We start from the raw sequence: 17,133 nt of genomic DNA, 5'->3' as shown, positions 1-17,133 counted from the left end.
TTGGGTGGCGGTTAGGCATTGGAATATTCAATATGTGATGTAATATGTGTTGTGTGTTGGAGGTCAGGTTGTGGCCATCACCTACCTCCTAGGAGTATCCCTTTAGAGGGATCCGGCGGTCGTGGATCCTGTCCGATGCCCTGCTAGTGGCTATGGCCATGGCCAGACCCCCGGTGACATCAGGGGAAGCTTCCAGTTGTATTTGCATCAACAAGCTCCTCCCACTTGTTGTTAACCCTAAAGTGACTCCAACTAAAGTGGCTTGTCCAATGCCTAAGCCAATACCACTCACATGCTGTAACCAATAAAGTTGTGGCCTTATTTTGCCCATTGACCTAAAATCATGTGTCCTTGTGTCTTATTTACTCCACACGGGTGGCGGATCATCGACTCGCAATGTTGATTTGTCATAATGTGAAACAGCTACATCAGAAAGCAAGTTCATAGGAACTTAAGGTTGAGCTGTTAGCTTTACAGGAACAGCAGGCACAAATTACAGCAATATTTATAAATGCACCATGTTGCTGGGTTTTCTTGAGTACCTCCCTTTCCTGGCCTTGCTGAAAGAGGGGTAATTTCAATCTAGATATACCGGTAATGTTTTAGCTAACGTTGTTGTTGTTGTTCAGTCGTTCAGTCATGTCCGACTCTTCGTGACCCCATGGACCAGAGCACGCCAGGCACACCTATCCTTCACTGCCTCTCGCAGTTTGGCCAAATTCATGTTAGTAGCTTCGAGAACACTGTCCAACTATCTCATCCTCTGTTGTCCCCTTCTCCTTGTGCCCTCCATCTTTTCCACATCAGGGTCTTTTCTAGGGAGTCTTCTCTTCTCATGAGATGGCCAAAGTACTGGAGCCTCAACTTCAGGATCTGTCCTTCTAGTGAGCACTCAGGGCTGATTTCTTTAAGAATGGATAGGTTTTTTTTTTTTTAAAGAATTTATTGGTTTTACAACAAACAACATACAAATATAACACCCACATTAACCCACCCCCAACTAGAAATAAACAAATACACAAATACCAATAATTCTTCTTCTTATGCTGTAAAAAAAAATTCTTGGTCGAATCTTGGTACAGACTTCCCCTGCCTTTTCACCTTCGGTTCCAATCCCAAATGTTACTTTAATAACATCTTATACCATCTTGATCTTAAAGAATCCAAATATCTAAAAATTAAAATCAAATGCTTCTTTTTAACAAATCTTGTTTCATAATAAACAATATTTTCCCATTCTTAACTTAACATAGATCAGATCATGTTATAACTTAATATTAATTCCACACAAGATTCTGGTTCTTATCCCCATATTTTCAAAATAAATCATAACAAATATCTTCATTCCCTATAACTGCTGTTAGTAACAAAAATTTAGAGTACCTCTTTTCTTTCTCTAAAAACTTAAAGTCTTGACACACCGGTTTCAGGTTACCATAATACATTCTTTTCCTTTATACCTTAATATCATTCACCCTATCCCCCTTCTGTCCATTTTCTTTGGTCGTCTTGCTCCAGAGCTGCTCCTCGAAGTATCCTTTTTCTTTACATAACCACAGATCCAGACTAAATCCAAAGTAGTCCTTGCATAGAACATCTGGGTGCACATCTTTTCCCCCAGCCTCTCCGGTTCATCATCACATTCTTCTTTTATTTGTAGATATAAACATAAAGTTCTCACCTTCGCTCCCAAGCTCTCACCTCGGGAGTTAGTTATAACAATTTTCTCCGTCCTGGGTCTGCCACCCCCAAGGGACGATCCATTACTCCGGAGTAGCCATACCTTTTCATCCTGTTGTTCAATCAGCCCCTTCAGTTCTGTGCCAAGGCTCTCCTCCAATGCAGCCATTTCCTGTACGGTCTCCTCTGTGGGATATAACTTTTTTGACATATGACAGTTCAATATCTCCAATTTTCGGTTGAGCAGTTCCAGTCTCAATAAAATAGTCCTTTCTTCATGGGTCATTTCGCAGTTCGTAACCAAGTCAAAAACAAAGCCGAGCATGGCAGAAGCGGGCATAGGTGTCAAATTGCAGTTTCGGTTCTCAGACTTCTCCATCTTGCCAGTAACTTTCCATTCAATCAAAGTCTTTCACGGCCATTTTCCCCGAATCCAGGGCGCAAGAACCAAAAATTTTAAAAAGAGATACTGTCCACCAGTTTAATCCCCAGAGGGGAAAACCATAAGTCTCACTTATCAAATTTTAAATACTTTGTTGCCATCGCTGTAACAGCAGTCTCTTAAGTTGGTTATTTTCTATCTCCCGAAGGGAAAGAGGCAGGCTCCCTTTCCAAATGTCCCCCAGGTCGTCAACACGGCACAAAAACAGATCCAATCCAATACTCACGACACCGGGGTTCTTAAACTCCAACTTTGACAGGTAGAACGTTAACGCACATCGCGGGGGCAACCGCCGCTTCGCGTCCCGGTTGGGGCTTGTCCCCTGAAGCCCGGCTCCGTTTCCCCTTCACCCCCACTCCCCCTTTACAGGGGGAGCGAGGGAAGGGTTCGGAGCCATAGTGGGCATAGCCGGGGAGCCCAGGGTGCGGGACGCTCTTCCCGCACCCTATCGGAGCCCCGCTTAGCGGTAGCGGGGCTCCAACCCCCGGGACGGACTGGGTCGCCTCGCAGCCGAGGCAACCCACGACCGCTCCGCCATTGCGTCGCCGCCGGAAGTCGACAAGAATGGATAGGTTTGATCTTCTTGCAGTCCATGGGACTCTCAAGAGTCTCCTCCAGCACCATAATTCAAAAGCATCAATTCTTCGGCGATCAGCCTTCTTGATGGTCCAGCTCTCAATTCCCTACATTACTACTGGGAAAACCATAGCTTTAACTATACGGACCTTTGTCGGCAAGGTGATGTCTTTGCTTTTTAAGATGCTGTCTAGGTTTGTCATTGCTTTTCTCCCAAGAAGCAGGCGTCTTCTAATTTAGCTAACGTTACAAAACTCCTTTGCATGTACACACAGTGCATTAAGAGGAGTGTGTTTTGCCTTGAGAGTTGCAGTCAATATGTCATTGCACCACTGCATCCCATCAGTTGAGCATCTTCACCTGGACCTCACAAGTGGAATAAGGATTTCTGGCTGCCAACACCAAGAAAACCCTGGCAGTTGTAAGCACAGCATTTTTCAGATTTCAGAAGAGATGGTACCATAAAGAACAGATAAATCACACTTGTTTTTCTTTCAAGTCGTTTTACTTTTCTCAGAAGAATCAAGGGGGGGGGGAACCAAATTATTTAATTCAGGACTGGCTTATCTGTTTTGTCGGTCTCTTGCAGTGGTGACAAAAATTAGTATTAACTTTTGTAGGGGTTTAATAATTCATCATACAATATATGTTTTTCTTGGAGAGAGAGAAATCTCCAGAATCCCTTTGGTTTACTGTGGATAAGCAATGAAAATAATTGGTGTAATGAGTAGATGTGAATCAAAGCATGAAGTCCTGGAGGGCAAAGTTCTATAAAAAGCGCAATGTTGAAAAGCTCAGTATCACAAAATCATTTTATCTAAATCTTCACATTTAACCAAAGTGAACAAACATCCATAGATTTCATTTTAGCCTGGCCTCTATCTCTCTTTCTCTCTTTAACCTGTCAACAGCTCCTGGTGGCATGAATGAGAGCCTGAGGCACATTTTTGGAATTTGACTTGCGCTAATTGAGTGATCATTAAGTGAGATTTGGTATCTGCACAAGAAAGCGAGGCAATGTTTTCAACGATAAAATAAAAATGCTTTTAAATGATCTCATTTTGTCAAGGGATTTTGCATCTTAACAACAACAACACCATCACTAAAATCAATTGGAATTCATTAGTTGGAAAGAATTTATTTCCAGTATGGTCAGTGCTTATTATGTGAAGCCAAATCATCTTCCGAGCAGATCTTCTTACATCTGCCTGTCTACTCTAACCCTTCATGCAGGGGAAACCTGTGATGTTCCAGATGTTACTGTGCTTCATTGCCCACGCCAGCAGGGGCTGATGCGAGTTGGAGTCCAGCAACATCTGGAGGTCCAAACGTTTCTCCAGCTGTGCTTTTGTAAGTCACAGCATGTCAGCTGATAGAATCACATTTTAAAAAAAGTTTCAGAAAAGCCCTCTAGAGTGAGGTGGTGTTGGATGCATAGCCATTCTTGAGTCCATATGGTGGCTGTGAGAAATGAAAGGCAGCAAACAGCTCAGAAAATTAAATGCAGGGCCTCCCAGAAAAAGACATAATTCATGCTGTATAAGGGCAAAATGAATCTATTCAAGGCTTGACCAGACTGGCAGTGGGCTTTCATGGGATTCTGTATGTTCTGTTCTATTTCACCTTATTTCTTTGTTTGTACATTGCTTTAAACTGTTTGTAACACTGTGCTTTCATTGTTATAACTTGCCCTTGGACCTTAGAGTGAAGGGAGGGTAATTAATATTAGTAATAGTAGTAGTAATGATGATGTTCCACGCACAGAACCCACATCAGCACAGGATCTCCTATTAATTACTATGGTTGGAATAACTCAGTGGCATGGCCCATGGTGATATACATGAAGAACGTTCTCCAGCATGAGAGAGAATGGTGAAGGTGCTGAGAGCATGGGAATTCCTTGCCCAAGAATCCTTCAGATTGCAGCACCTTGGTGCTTTGAAATGCACCACTAAAGAGCCATTTCACTATTTGTTTTGAAATTCATACGGAACTTTAAAATCTTGGTTACATTTGCCCACAGAATACCCCTATTAGGTTGGCCGCTGTTCTCATTTTATAGAAGAAGGCTTAACACCTTTCCATAGAAATGGGCATTTTTGGCTCCTTGCTTACCTCTGTTTTTTTTTGTTTTTGTTTTAAAAAATAAAGCTACATTTTTGTTAAATCCCTTGATCCATTTTCTAGTTGGCTCCAACAAAAGTTCCTCCTATTGTTCTCCTTTTCTATTGTGAAGCCAGATTTGAGGCTCCACTTCTGAGTTTTAACTTGTAGACAGATCACATGAGCCATCTCCATGGTAACTCTGCCTGATTTATGTTTGTATTTAATTAGAGTTGTCCATTACCTCTCCAAATAGAATTTAATTTGAATACATGGGCCTGTCACATTTTAAAAGATTCATTATACCTAATCTGCAGGCTGATTGACGAGATTTGCAAGAGACTGCATATTATATGCACGACGTATTTAACAGTTTCAAATAGAAAAGGTAAATGTTCCTTTTCTCCAAAAGATTTGTGAATTTTGCTAGTCCCCCCCCTTCTGCAAAGGTCTGTGCAATCTTTCCCATTGTTACAATTTTAAATCATATTAGCTGACCTTCAGGGTATGTCACAGCCAGAAGCAAAACTGTATGAATTAGCATTTGCAACTGTGTCATTTAAAACTGGTTAACTTCAGCAAGAAAGCAGAAGTTACCATTTACAGACATCCTGGGGCATATTGTTTATTGATATAAAATATGGGCACCTTGCACAGACCTTTGGGGAGGTTATTTATATTTAGCTAAGGACTTTGTATCTTCCCTTTAGACAGGTTCTCGGGACTAAATTTTGTGAGAAGTTAAAATGGCAATACAACAATAAATAAATAAATAAATAAATAAATAAATAAATAAATAAATAAATGGGGGGGGGAGGCCACTCTAATACAATTCAGGATTATATGTGCTTACTGGTAGCAGCTGTCCATAGGTTTAGATAAGGTTCTCTTCTAGCCCTGCCTGAAAATGCTGAGAATTGCAACTGGGATATGCATTTAAGGCAGGAGCCAGCAAACTTTTTCATCAGAGGGCCGGTCCACTGTCCCTCAGACCTTGCCGGGGGGGGGGGGAGAATGTATTTTGAAAAATATAAATACCCTGCAAGTCAGTCCCACAGCTGCCTCCGGACCTGGAGGAGGAACGCACTCTGCATGTGCTCAGGAGCGCGTCTCGGCGCTGCCCGCTCACCAGCGTTGTTGACGAGCAACAGCCGCTCCATTAGCCCGTCCCCATGGAGCTCCCAGGTCAGGTTGGTCAGCAGGCCGCACATGTGGAGTGCCAGGCAGGCGGCATGCAGCTCACCCTCCAGCTGCTCCAGCGCAGCCACCAAGCGCACCAGCAGCAGCAGTGCCGTGCTGGGCACCAGGCGCAGCGCCAGCAGGCGCACCAAGCTCCAGCTGAAGCCCCACGGCGCGCCTGTCACAATGCCCATGGCGCAGCCCAGGCCTGCCACCCGCCTGCCGGCCTCTCTGTCCATGGCTGCGCTGGGTTTACCTCAACTGTGGGCAGCGAGGTTTCGTATTCACTGCAGGAACTTTCTGCAGCCAATCCTCTGCGTCGCTGCCTGCCCAGAGCTGTCCACGCCTTTGGATTGGCTGCCTGCCCAGAAGCCGTGCTAGCGTTGCGGAAGTCAGTGCATTTTACCCATCACTTTCCTTACTGCATTTTTTTTTAAAAAAAAAGTATAGGTGTGTGTTTGTTGTGTAAGAACACCATATCCAGTTTAATTGTGCGCCTGGAATTTGTCAGAATGCAATTGAATCTCGTTGCAAAAAGTCAGCTGTATGGAAGCTGCTTCTGTGTGCTTATTTACATCTCCATACAGAGAAATAAAGCTCTCCTTGTAGTCTGTTCTTTATTTGATCCGTGGTCATGCTGGTTGTTTGATGTAGGGGTAGGCGATACAGAGCACTGTGGACATTTTCAGATCATAAAGAGTAGTGAACTTGCTTTACAAATTGAGAAGTGGTCTGTAGGTCACTTCCTGGGAAGGGTTATGCTCTGAGCATAGAGTGCCTTGGAGTAATTGAGGCCATTGAGATAGCAGCAGCCTATGAAAGCCACTGCTTATACACTCCCCCTTATTATGTTTGCATTTCTCCTCCTACTTCCAGAGGGTTTTTTTTTTTTGGAATTCTGAACATAGTATTACGGTGGGTGTTCCTTAGTTCAACATTAAAAAAAAAAAAAAACTACTAATGGACAATTGTATGTCAACATGAAAAAAAAAATGTTCTGTACTGTGGTCCTTTAAGGGACATTGAGTTTTGTGAGTGTTAAGTGAATAGTAAATATCTGTGCTCCTGATAACATCTGTGTGGTTTACTTTGTTTCTGTCTTTCCAGAGGAAGACGGTGGTGACCTCCTCAAGACGGGGATCAGTTTTCCAGGAACGCCAGAGGAAGAACTAGGTACAGATCTCATTTCTTTTCTGAACAGAACTCATTCTAAACCAAAGCTAGGTACCACCCACTCCTGAAACTGCTTAAAACAAAGTGTGTGTTTGCATGTGCCTTTTTTATTGTAATCTGGAATCAGCTTGTGCAAGGAGTTAATTTCAAACTTAGTAGTTAGCTTTTGCAGTCTCCGCACTTTGCAAAAGTTATTCAGCCGACTCCCTCTCCAGATGTCCGCTCTGTACTGAACAGAGAAAAGCTGAACCATAAATATCAGGCCAAAAGAGGAGAGTTATTCTGCCTAGGTAGATTGAATTAATGTGGCCTATACTACAAGACTGTTCAGTACTGAATCATTTGCAGGATACTAACTAAATAGTGTCATTTCCTAATTGCATTTTCTAAGAACACGTTTAGAACGTTTGGAGTACTTATTCAGCTCAGGATTCAGGGCCTCTTGATGAATTTCCCACATGGGCTTAAGGAAAACGGTCGAAACTCCATGTGTATACCATCCATAGCTGTCAACCTTTCCCCTTTTTTGCGGGAAATTCCCTTATTAAAGCATTGGGAAACAGCAGGGAGGGTTGGCAGCTACGATACCATCACTTGTGAATTACTTCTTGAATATCTACTGTATCAAATGTTCACAACATGCCAGCAATCAGAGGTTACTAATGTGATTTATCACCGATGATTTTGTGCAGGCACAGTATAGTATCCAGTTTTCCCTCCACTGAAATTTCAGAAGTATGAAGTAGCCCTTTGCCAAACTTGGTTCAGTCAGCGGAGCACGGTGGACCTTAGTAGACATAGCACTCTTTTTTATTTATTTTAAAAGAACCATTAAATGTATGTAATATTCACTGAAGTATAACAAAGACATACACTGTTTGTCAGTCATATGCATGTACATGTCGCTACATAATATTTCTGTCAGTTGGCTATTGTCACTTAAAATGTGGTGAAGGGAATCACCATAGAATTTCTACAGATTTTAAGTACACAGCGTTATTCACTCAAGTCGCTATTCCCTTCATTATGTATGTTCAAATAGCTTACAAGTTAGTTGCATATTTGCAGACGGGACGAATAAAAAAACAGTCATTTTGTCTTTTCTTATTTAGTTCATGGTTTGGGGCATTTCATGCAAGATGAATATCCCACGTGGGCACAAGGGAAATTGTCTAGATTACTGACCGTGATATAATCAAATTGTGATTCAGGGGTAGCCAAAATAATGCCCTCCTTTTATCCCTTACCGCCATAGTTTCATATGGTCAGGAATGATTAGAGTTTTAGCTTGGCAACATTGGTGGGGTAAAGGGTTTACCACATTGGCTACCTCTGTCTTTGTTATTAATTATTTTCTTGCACATTGTGTTTAGAGCAAAATCTGCAAGGGCACAATTAAGGCAAAGTTAAACATTTTTAGTCAGTGGTGTAGTGATGGTGACCATGATAAAATCTCTGGCAGCGATTAACTCTGTTGACTGTGTGTCCACAACTGAACAGGGGCTGTGGCTGCAGTTGACTGACTGGCTTTGACGCCGGTTGACGTTAGCTAAGCTGCTCTGCTTCCTGGAGTTTCTAGTTTCTAGTTCAGGCATAGGCAAACCACAACTCCCATCATCCCTGACCACTGGTTCTGTTGGCTAGGGATGATGGGAGTTGTAGTGCCAAAACATCTGGAGGGCCAAGTTTGCCTATGCCTGTTCTGGTTCTTATTGACTGCAGTGGGAAGGGGAAGGTTGGCAGAAGGGCCTAGGAAAGTAGGAGTGGAAAAGCCCTGGTTGGAGCAGGTATTGACCCAGAGGAATAGGAGGACAGAGTCAGAGGTCTAAGTGGCTCCAAGACTGCCTGTACCATTAGGTAAAACAAAATCGAAAATTCTTTCTAGTAGCACCTTAGAGACCAACTGAGTTTGTTCCTGGTATGAGCTTTCGTGTGCATGCACACTTCTTCAGATATTCTTCAGATATCTGAAGAAGTGTGCATGCACACGAAAGCTCATACCAGGAACAAACTCAGTTGGTCTCTAAGGTGCTACTAGAAAGAATTTTCGATTTTGTTTTGACTATGGCAGACCAACACGGCTACCCACCTGTAACTGTACCATTAGGTATTATGCAGCAGATGCCCCAGGCAGCAGATCCTGGGAGATGGGGAGCACTCAAGAGAAAAAAGTGGCCTGCCTTCAGTTGCAGTGAAGGATGTTCTCCTTCTGCCAGGGTTGAAGCAAGATACATCTACCAGTCTCATTGTATGTGAAATTCTGAAGGGGCATGTTGCGTCTTTGGTCAGCCAAGTCGGGGGGGGGGGTTAAAAAAAGTGGGAGGGAGAATGGGCAAAGGTGAGAAGTCATATATTGATCTGAAAATATTTGACTGCATTCCTCTGGTCGGCATCAATGTGAGAGAGTTAAGCAGTAAGCACACACTGTGCTTTAAAAAAGAAATGAAATTCTTTGAAATGTAAAAGTGCTTAACCTTGGCTGAATAATTCTTACAGTAGTTTAAGTTTTGTTTGAAATAATGTCACTCTTTGAACACAATGCTCACAGAGTGCTCGCTTATTTTAGCTTCCAGGAAATGCTCTCCCCCCTCTCCTTTTTACCTTTCAGAAAGGTATTTCTGAATACCTTTCTGCATTTGCAGCATTGGGCGAGCACAGAATACTCTTCCTTATCTATTTGGTCAGCCTGTGTACAAGAAGGGCAAAATACAATGATTTTCCCTTTGGTCTCCTTTTACTTTGACTTTTGGTGTTGTCAACAGAAAATAGAATGGGGGGGTTGTTGTTGTTTAAAGTTTTCAACAAAGAAATAAACGCTATAAAAGAAATAGTCTAATTTGCTTTGGCAGCAGAGATATCAATACAACATTATATCAATATATACTGTAAGAATTATTAATTTTGAAATGTGCCTCTCTTTTTTTACAAATATGCAACTCTTCTATTTTTCTTGTTTTACATACCTGATTTCCCCCCTTTAGTTATAACTGATGGTCAAAACAATAGTCTTCATACTGGAGATAACATAGGTTACAGTATAGCAGAGCGTGTCTTTGGAAAATTGAGAGGACTTAACTATATGGCTTCATCTGCTCTTCTGAATTCAATAGGATTTTTGAAAACAAAGCTAACTATACTTCTTGTTTTAAAGCAAACAAACAAACAAACAAACGATAAGCAGATATGCATCTTATATGAGAAGAAAAACCAAGGGTGAGGAATAATCATTCAAAACACAAACTATAATCCCACCAGGCATTTTTAGTGTTTCTTGTTTTCAGTAGGAGAAATGTTATTCCCACTGAAATAAATAACATCTAAAAGAGTTTAACTTGGACTGCCCAAAATAACATTCCTATTTTTAAAGAGAGAAATCAAGCTGGAACTTGGTTCAAAAACTATACTTTGTCCCCTGAAATTGCTGTGGGAAATTTTCATTTTGAGAGGTTTTGAATTTTTGTGAATAAAGTCAAGATGCACGTCTTTTCCTTTAGTGGCCCATTAAGTATTTGGTGGCAATATCATGTCTCTGTAAGCTATGTTTCTGTTTCGTTCCTGTTGTCCCTTACTCTTTTCCAGTGTGAAAACTGTAAGAAATCGATGTGTGGATTTCTCCACCCATACTCTAAATATCATAGTTTGATATAATTATAATGGAGGAATCCTGCACACTATTTTTTGTATACTTGAGCCCCACTGAAATCACCATGATTCGTGGATTTTGTCACATTGCACAGGATTCTGCACTTGATTTTTCCCTACACTTTATCTAAAACATATTGTTAGAAAACATTGTGCAATTGTATGAAATTGCCATAATTATTCTAGCAAATACTGTCATTTTATCTGCATGTTACAAATAGGCAAAAATATATTTAAAACAAAAATGTATTTGTTGAATTTCTACTATTAAGTTGCATGGTGATTAAATCCACACATGAATGCATTGATTTAAAGCATTTGTATATTTCCCTTCATAAATATTAACTCCAGACATTATTTTTTTACAGCAAATTAAAATTATACATATCTTTGCCTTTCTCTTTTCTGTTCCTGCAAGCTCTGCATAGCTGATTTTCATTTTTCTAAAAATTAGATGTTCCATGTAGTTTAAGGGGAAATTAGTTTGGTAATCATGTTGAATGGATCAAAACTGCAGCATTCTAATGTTGATTTTTGAACATTTGTAGGATTATTTTGTAGGCAATTCATTAAAGCCGAACACAAATGCTTATAGGTGCTGTGTTCCCAGCCAGCAGCAAGGAGATTACTGAACGAAAACTTTTGAAGTTAGCATCCTAGGAAAATTATCAACACTTTCCACTGTGTGAATTAACATAGAACATATCTCTTCCATATGGTCACAATTATCAAGTAACGAGCCCATTTTAAATAATGGGGGAAAGTGATAGAACACCATACAAATGTGTTACGAAACCAAGAACAGCAACCAGGGGAAAGATTTATAAAAGGAGATCAACTTTTTGTTGCGGAATTGATTCCTCCAAATAGCTTATTAGTTTAGACAGCAGAGACTATATTGGATTTCTTTAAAGGAGCTTGCAGAAAGCTTTCACATTGACTTTATTCTCCAGAGTACGATTTCATACTTTTCCCTATAGATATTGTTTATACATTGGGTAGCAATATGGAATGCACTTTTGGGAATTCAACTTGGCCCAGCATTTCTTACACAGGCATATGAATTTGCAACTAAGGGAGCAAGTGGGGTATTTTCCCCACAATGAGCTACACACACACACACACACACACACACACACCAGGGAGGAGCTGCCTTTCTGAGTAAAAGCAACCTTGTCTACTGTATTCAATTCATAGCTGCAGTTGTTACAAAGATGGGCTCAATTCTACACTTGCGAAGATGTCCTCTCCTGACCAAAAGTTGGAGTCTATGGGGCATGAAGAACATCTGGTGGTGACTTAGGCTGCAATCCTAACCCCACATAACTAGGAGTGTGGATTCAATACTTCTGAAAGGACTTAGATATGGTTACACTGTCAGTCTTGCAGATGGCAAGTGGCAAGCCAGGCTTCAGGACTTTGGACAGCTCATCTCACACAGCTTTCTCTGAGGGTCCTATTAGAATAGGCATCCCTAAACTCAGCCCTCCAGATGTTTTGGGACTACAACTCCCATCATCCCTAGCTAACAGTACCAGTGGTCAGGGATGATGGGAGTTGTAGTCCCAAAACATCTGGAGGGCTGAGTTTGGGGATGCCTGTATTAGAGCATGTTGCTCAAGTATTAGAGCATGTTGCTCAAGTGAAAATCCTACATGAGAATGGGGACAAGCTCTCCCTCCACCCCATGTCATATCCTCATCAGCTTTCATGAGTTGGAGGACAAAGTCTTTATTGGGAAGCTTCATGTGCTTATGGAGGCTCTCAGCACAATTTATAGCCCCGTATTTCCAGCAGAGATGATGGGGATTGTGACTTGGGGGCTCATCCACACTCACCCTGCTCCCGCATAGGATTTGCACACAAAGGCCAAACTAGGGCCAAAGTCAGGAACACACCAGAAATATGATACCCTCCTTTAGCCAGGTTACCTCTCCCAGGCTTCAATCCCCTTCCATTGTCTCTCGATCAACTTCAATCTTGTGCACTGACAAGCAAGCACTGGGGAGCATCAGGCCCCTGTTGTGAAACATTATTATTATTATTATTATTATTATCATCATCATCATCATCATCATCATCATCATATACCTTGCCCACTCTGGGTGGCTCCCAACAGAACACAAAAACAGAATAAAACTTCAAACATTAAAAACTTCCCTAAACAGGGCTGCCTTCAGATGTCTCCTAAAAGTCAGGTAGTTGTTTATTTCCTTGACATCTGATAGGAGGGCTTTCCACAGGGTGGGCGCCACCAGCGAGAAGGCCCTCTGCCTGGTTCCCTGCAACCTCACTTCTTGCAGACAGGGAACTGCCAGAAGGCCCTCGGAGCTGGACCTCAGTGTCCGGGCTGAATGATGGGGGTGGAGACACTCCTTCAGGTATACTGGGCCAAGGCCATTTAGGGCTTTAAAGGTCAGCACCAACACTTTGAATTGTGCTCGGAAACATACTGGGAGCCAATGTAGGTCTTTAAGGACCTGTGTAATATGGTCACGGCAGCCACTCCCAGTCACTAGTCTAGCTGCCACATTCTGGATTAATTGTAGTTACCAAGTCACCTTCAAAGGTAGCCCCAGTTTGTCTGGTAAACTAGATTCAGGGGTGCTGTTGCCATGCAACTCTGATTCAAGGTTCTCCTGACTGGCAGGTTCCTGCCTGGGGTCAGCGTCTGGGTTCCCACCTGGGGTTCAGCACCTGTGGGGCTTGTACCCTTAGTGTTCCTGATCCAGGGGTTCTTTCCACACACACTATCAGAATACTAACTGCTGATCAGAGTTCGGGTCATGATGGCAGCATGTGTCTCCTGAGTACATAAACAAGCATTAAGGTTCTGAGGAAAATTTACAATATGTGGTGTACTGAAGGCAAACATTTCACAAACAGCAAAGGTTTTATTTCTGCCAGAGGTCAGAAAGAAAGAAAGAAAGGAAGGAAGGAAGGAAGGAAGGAAGTAAGGAATGAAGGAAGCCACTGCATTGCTGCCACACTCGGCTCCACCCAAGAAGACCAAGCACAGATCCAAGCGTGGCAAAGCTTCAGTGGCTGCAGCTCCTTCTCTTCCACCACTTGCTGTGGAGGGGAAGGAGGTAGGAAGCAGCCGCAGGCCGGTGGCAGCAGCCATTGGAGGAACCACAGCCATTGGAACTGGGCTGCCACTGCGCTCAGCTCTGTCCCCGGCTCCTCTGATGTCCTGACATCATGCGCATGGAATCACATGCCGCCGGTCTTCGGAAGGTGGCTCCTCTGTATGAGTATGACCAATCCTGGGTATCACCCAGACAGTTCTTTTCTAATTAGTAAATGCAGAACTGAATTATGTTGGCAGAGTCTATCAATTTATATGAGGAATCTTAATTTTTTACACATTGAAAATGCCCTTGGGTTGAAAGCTGCTGTTAATTTTTTGCTTTATTTTTTTAAATGTATTGTTGTGTTCTGTGCTTCAGTGCTTAGGCCATAAGCCAACAACTCCATTTACATATCCACAAAAGGATTATGCAGGAAACCTTGTTTCCATTCCATTGTGGAACACTCCCCAACGCCCCCCCCCCCCCCGGTGCCTTTCTGAAAGCCGTTTTTGAAGAACTGTGTGTGGGCTGCTGTCATGGTAGAAATAAAGAAGACGAAGAAACTACTTTCATAGGAATCTAACCCACATATTATCTTGAATAATCTGTAAACTGTTGCCTTCCATAGATTTTTACTGGGAGAGTCCCATTAGACTCAGCATCCATGACAGTTTTTCAGAATATACTGTAATGTGGATTTAAAATTATTTTGTGTAATTCTTCCATTACAATAGCAAGGCAGTAATAGTATTATTTAAAAAAAACAAAATATCAGGTGGAAAGGGCCACCAATTTAACTTAAGCAACAACTTGAGAGCATGAAGTTCATTCTCAGACTGAACCCAATACCTCCAAATGAATAAACTTCAAGATTAGCTATATCTGGCTATTAATGAAACCGTTTCTGCTGTCATTCTCCTGACACTCACACATTGTGCTACTGAAAGGATTTCTTAAAAGGAAAATCATTATAATTACACTCTTAACTTTTGTTTGTTCCTTTTCAGAACAATAGGGATGTGTTAACTGCAGTGGTAACACTTTTGCAGCAGATTTTATAAAGGATCCTATGCTCGTTTCATCTGATTTTTGCAAAGTTTTGAGAAGAACAAGCTTTTGAGTGCTGTATTTCTGGGCTCCCATCCAATCTGCTTGTATAAACTTCTGAATAATCAATTCAGAAGCTGCACATTGCCCCTCCTACCTCTTAAGGTTTTAGACACCAGTGAGTTGTTGTTGTTTTTTGAAGACGCTGAAGTTTTTTAAAAAATGAGAACGATGATGTTCTAAAATAAATTTAAATGATAAATAGGTGTTTTCCTTCTTCCCACTGCATAGCCGGATTTGTGGTATGAAACCGCAACAAGTCATGAGAAAACTGAAACCAGTGAGGGCTCAGCACTGTATCCCAGCACCAACTCCCCTGGGTCTGAACCTTTCTGCTCTGTGGCTTCACTAGGGAGTCCCTCGTCTGAAGCCTCCCACCACTCCTTGTCATGTAGCCCGTCCCTGACACCCTCAATACAGCCCCCACCAACAAATCAACAGATCTCTGGACTGTGTGGGGTAGGGCGTAGGGGTTGTAGTAGGAAGCAGAATTGCTTTGTGCAAGTGGAAGTGCTTTTCTGTTAACGCAAGGCATCCTTGGATCCAAGCCATAGAACTGGAAGTTTTCTGCCAGAAATTGCTACTGAATGCAGAAAGGGATCTTGCATCCTTACGAGAAGGAATCACAAGGCGTTGCTGGAGGTACTACATACTTAACAGATAGCAGCCCTTGGACACTTCATTAAAAGGAGTGAGTTTGAGTGAACCATGCATGGAAAGATTCATAGACACATGACCTGACCTTTATATCTGCATTCCAATCCAAACATGATTCAATTTTTGGAGTGAACCAATTCCCCCACCCCCTTAGTTTCACTGCTTACTGCAATTCCTTTTTCAGAAGATGCTCAAAGGACTGCAGACTTGATCAATCTATTTGACTAGCTTTGCTGTAATGGAAATAGGAGCAATACTAGGCTAGGCACATATATACATACCCCCACCCTCAATAGCAGCCTGCTTTAAATGACTTTTATTTATTGTTCCTTTGCTATCACAAAAGCCCTCAACATGCAGCTGTGATGTAATCGGATCACCAGTCTAGCTACTCTTAAAAAATGTAGTAATTAAATATTAGGCATTTATTTGAGAATTTATCAGGATTGGCTTTAAGGTAAATTTTAGAAGTTGTTAATGGATCTCATAAACATATAATGCTTATCTGGATGAAGTTGTGAATTATTTGGGTCAGTAAAGAACCATGCATTGAGGTTAATTTTGACGTTCTATAAATAAGCTATGTCCATGAAACCTTCTGACCAGACAGGAGCTCAGAGAAAATCCAGTGGGTATGGAGTCTGCTCTCATGACACACTATTTGTGTGCATCTCCAGCCACGTACAGGGACGCAGGTGGCGCTGTGATCTAAACCACAGAGCCTAGGGCTTGCCGATCAGAAGGTTGGTGGTTCAAATCTCCATGACGGGGTGAGCTCCCATTGCTCAGTCCCAGCTCCTGCCCACCTAGCAGTTCAAAAGCATGTCAAAGTGCAAGTAGATAAATAGGTACCACTCCGGCAGGAAGGTAAACGGCGTTTCCGTGCGCTGCTCTGGTTTGCCAGAAGTGGCTTAGTCATGCTAGCCAAATGACCCGGAAGCTGTACGCAGGCTCCCTTGGCCAATAAAGCGAGATGAGCGCCACAACCCCAGAGTCACCCGCGACTGGACCTAATGGTCAGGGGTCCCTTTACCTTTACCTTTACCAGCCATGTACAGGATTCAATATCTGCCTAACCCAGGCTAGCCCTACCTTTAGGTAAAGTGATGCAACTGCCTAGGGTAGCATATGCTGAGATGTGGCAGTTCTCAGTTGTGTTGGAGAAATGTTGGCACATCTTGTCCACCACCCTTATAACTACCCTGCTGACCTCCCTCAGGGACAGGGCTGTAACTTGTTGGTAGTCGTGAAATATGTTTCAGCATCCAGTCCTACTATATGTGAATGTGTGTGCTTGGGTGTGCCATTTTATCCTTTGCCTCAGGCAACCTGGCTTCTACCACCTCTGAGGGTGAAGAGGGGAGCAGAGGGGGCTTTGTCCATCCCTTACCCTGCTGCTGACCAAAGTTTCCTGGAAGGGGGGCTTTTGAGAACCTATTACCTGCCATGCATATTACTTTGCAAGCCCTGTTGCAAAAGGGCTCTGTGGCAGTTGCAGTGGGC

The 17,133-nt window shown here is 42.4% G+C and overlaps 1 protein-coding gene across 2 annotated transcripts in view; it reads left to right on the top strand.

Annotated features, from left to right (window-relative positions):
* DLGAP2 (DLG associated protein 2) overlaps positions 1-17,133 on the top strand; it is a 157,999-nt gene that overhangs the window by 33,862 nt on the left and 107,004 nt on the right. For both annotated transcript variants that reach the window (XM_033143005.1, XM_033143004.1), the window contains one exon: positions 7,088-7,153. The gene's annotated coding sequence lies outside the window, so the exon portion shown is untranslated. Of the gene's footprint in view, positions 1-7,087; positions 7,154-17,133 lie in introns of those variants that run through there.

Source organism: Lacerta agilis, chromosome 3 (genome assembly GCF_009819535.1).
Source record: "Lacerta agilis isolate rLacAgi1 chromosome 3, rLacAgi1.pri, whole genome shotgun sequence".
NCBI classification, from domain to species: domain Eukaryota; kingdom Metazoa; phylum Chordata; class Lepidosauria; order Squamata; family Lacertidae; genus Lacerta; species Lacerta agilis.
The sequence above is the reverse complement of the archived record's forward strand: the minus strand, read 5'-3'. Positions and strand labels throughout refer to the sequence as shown.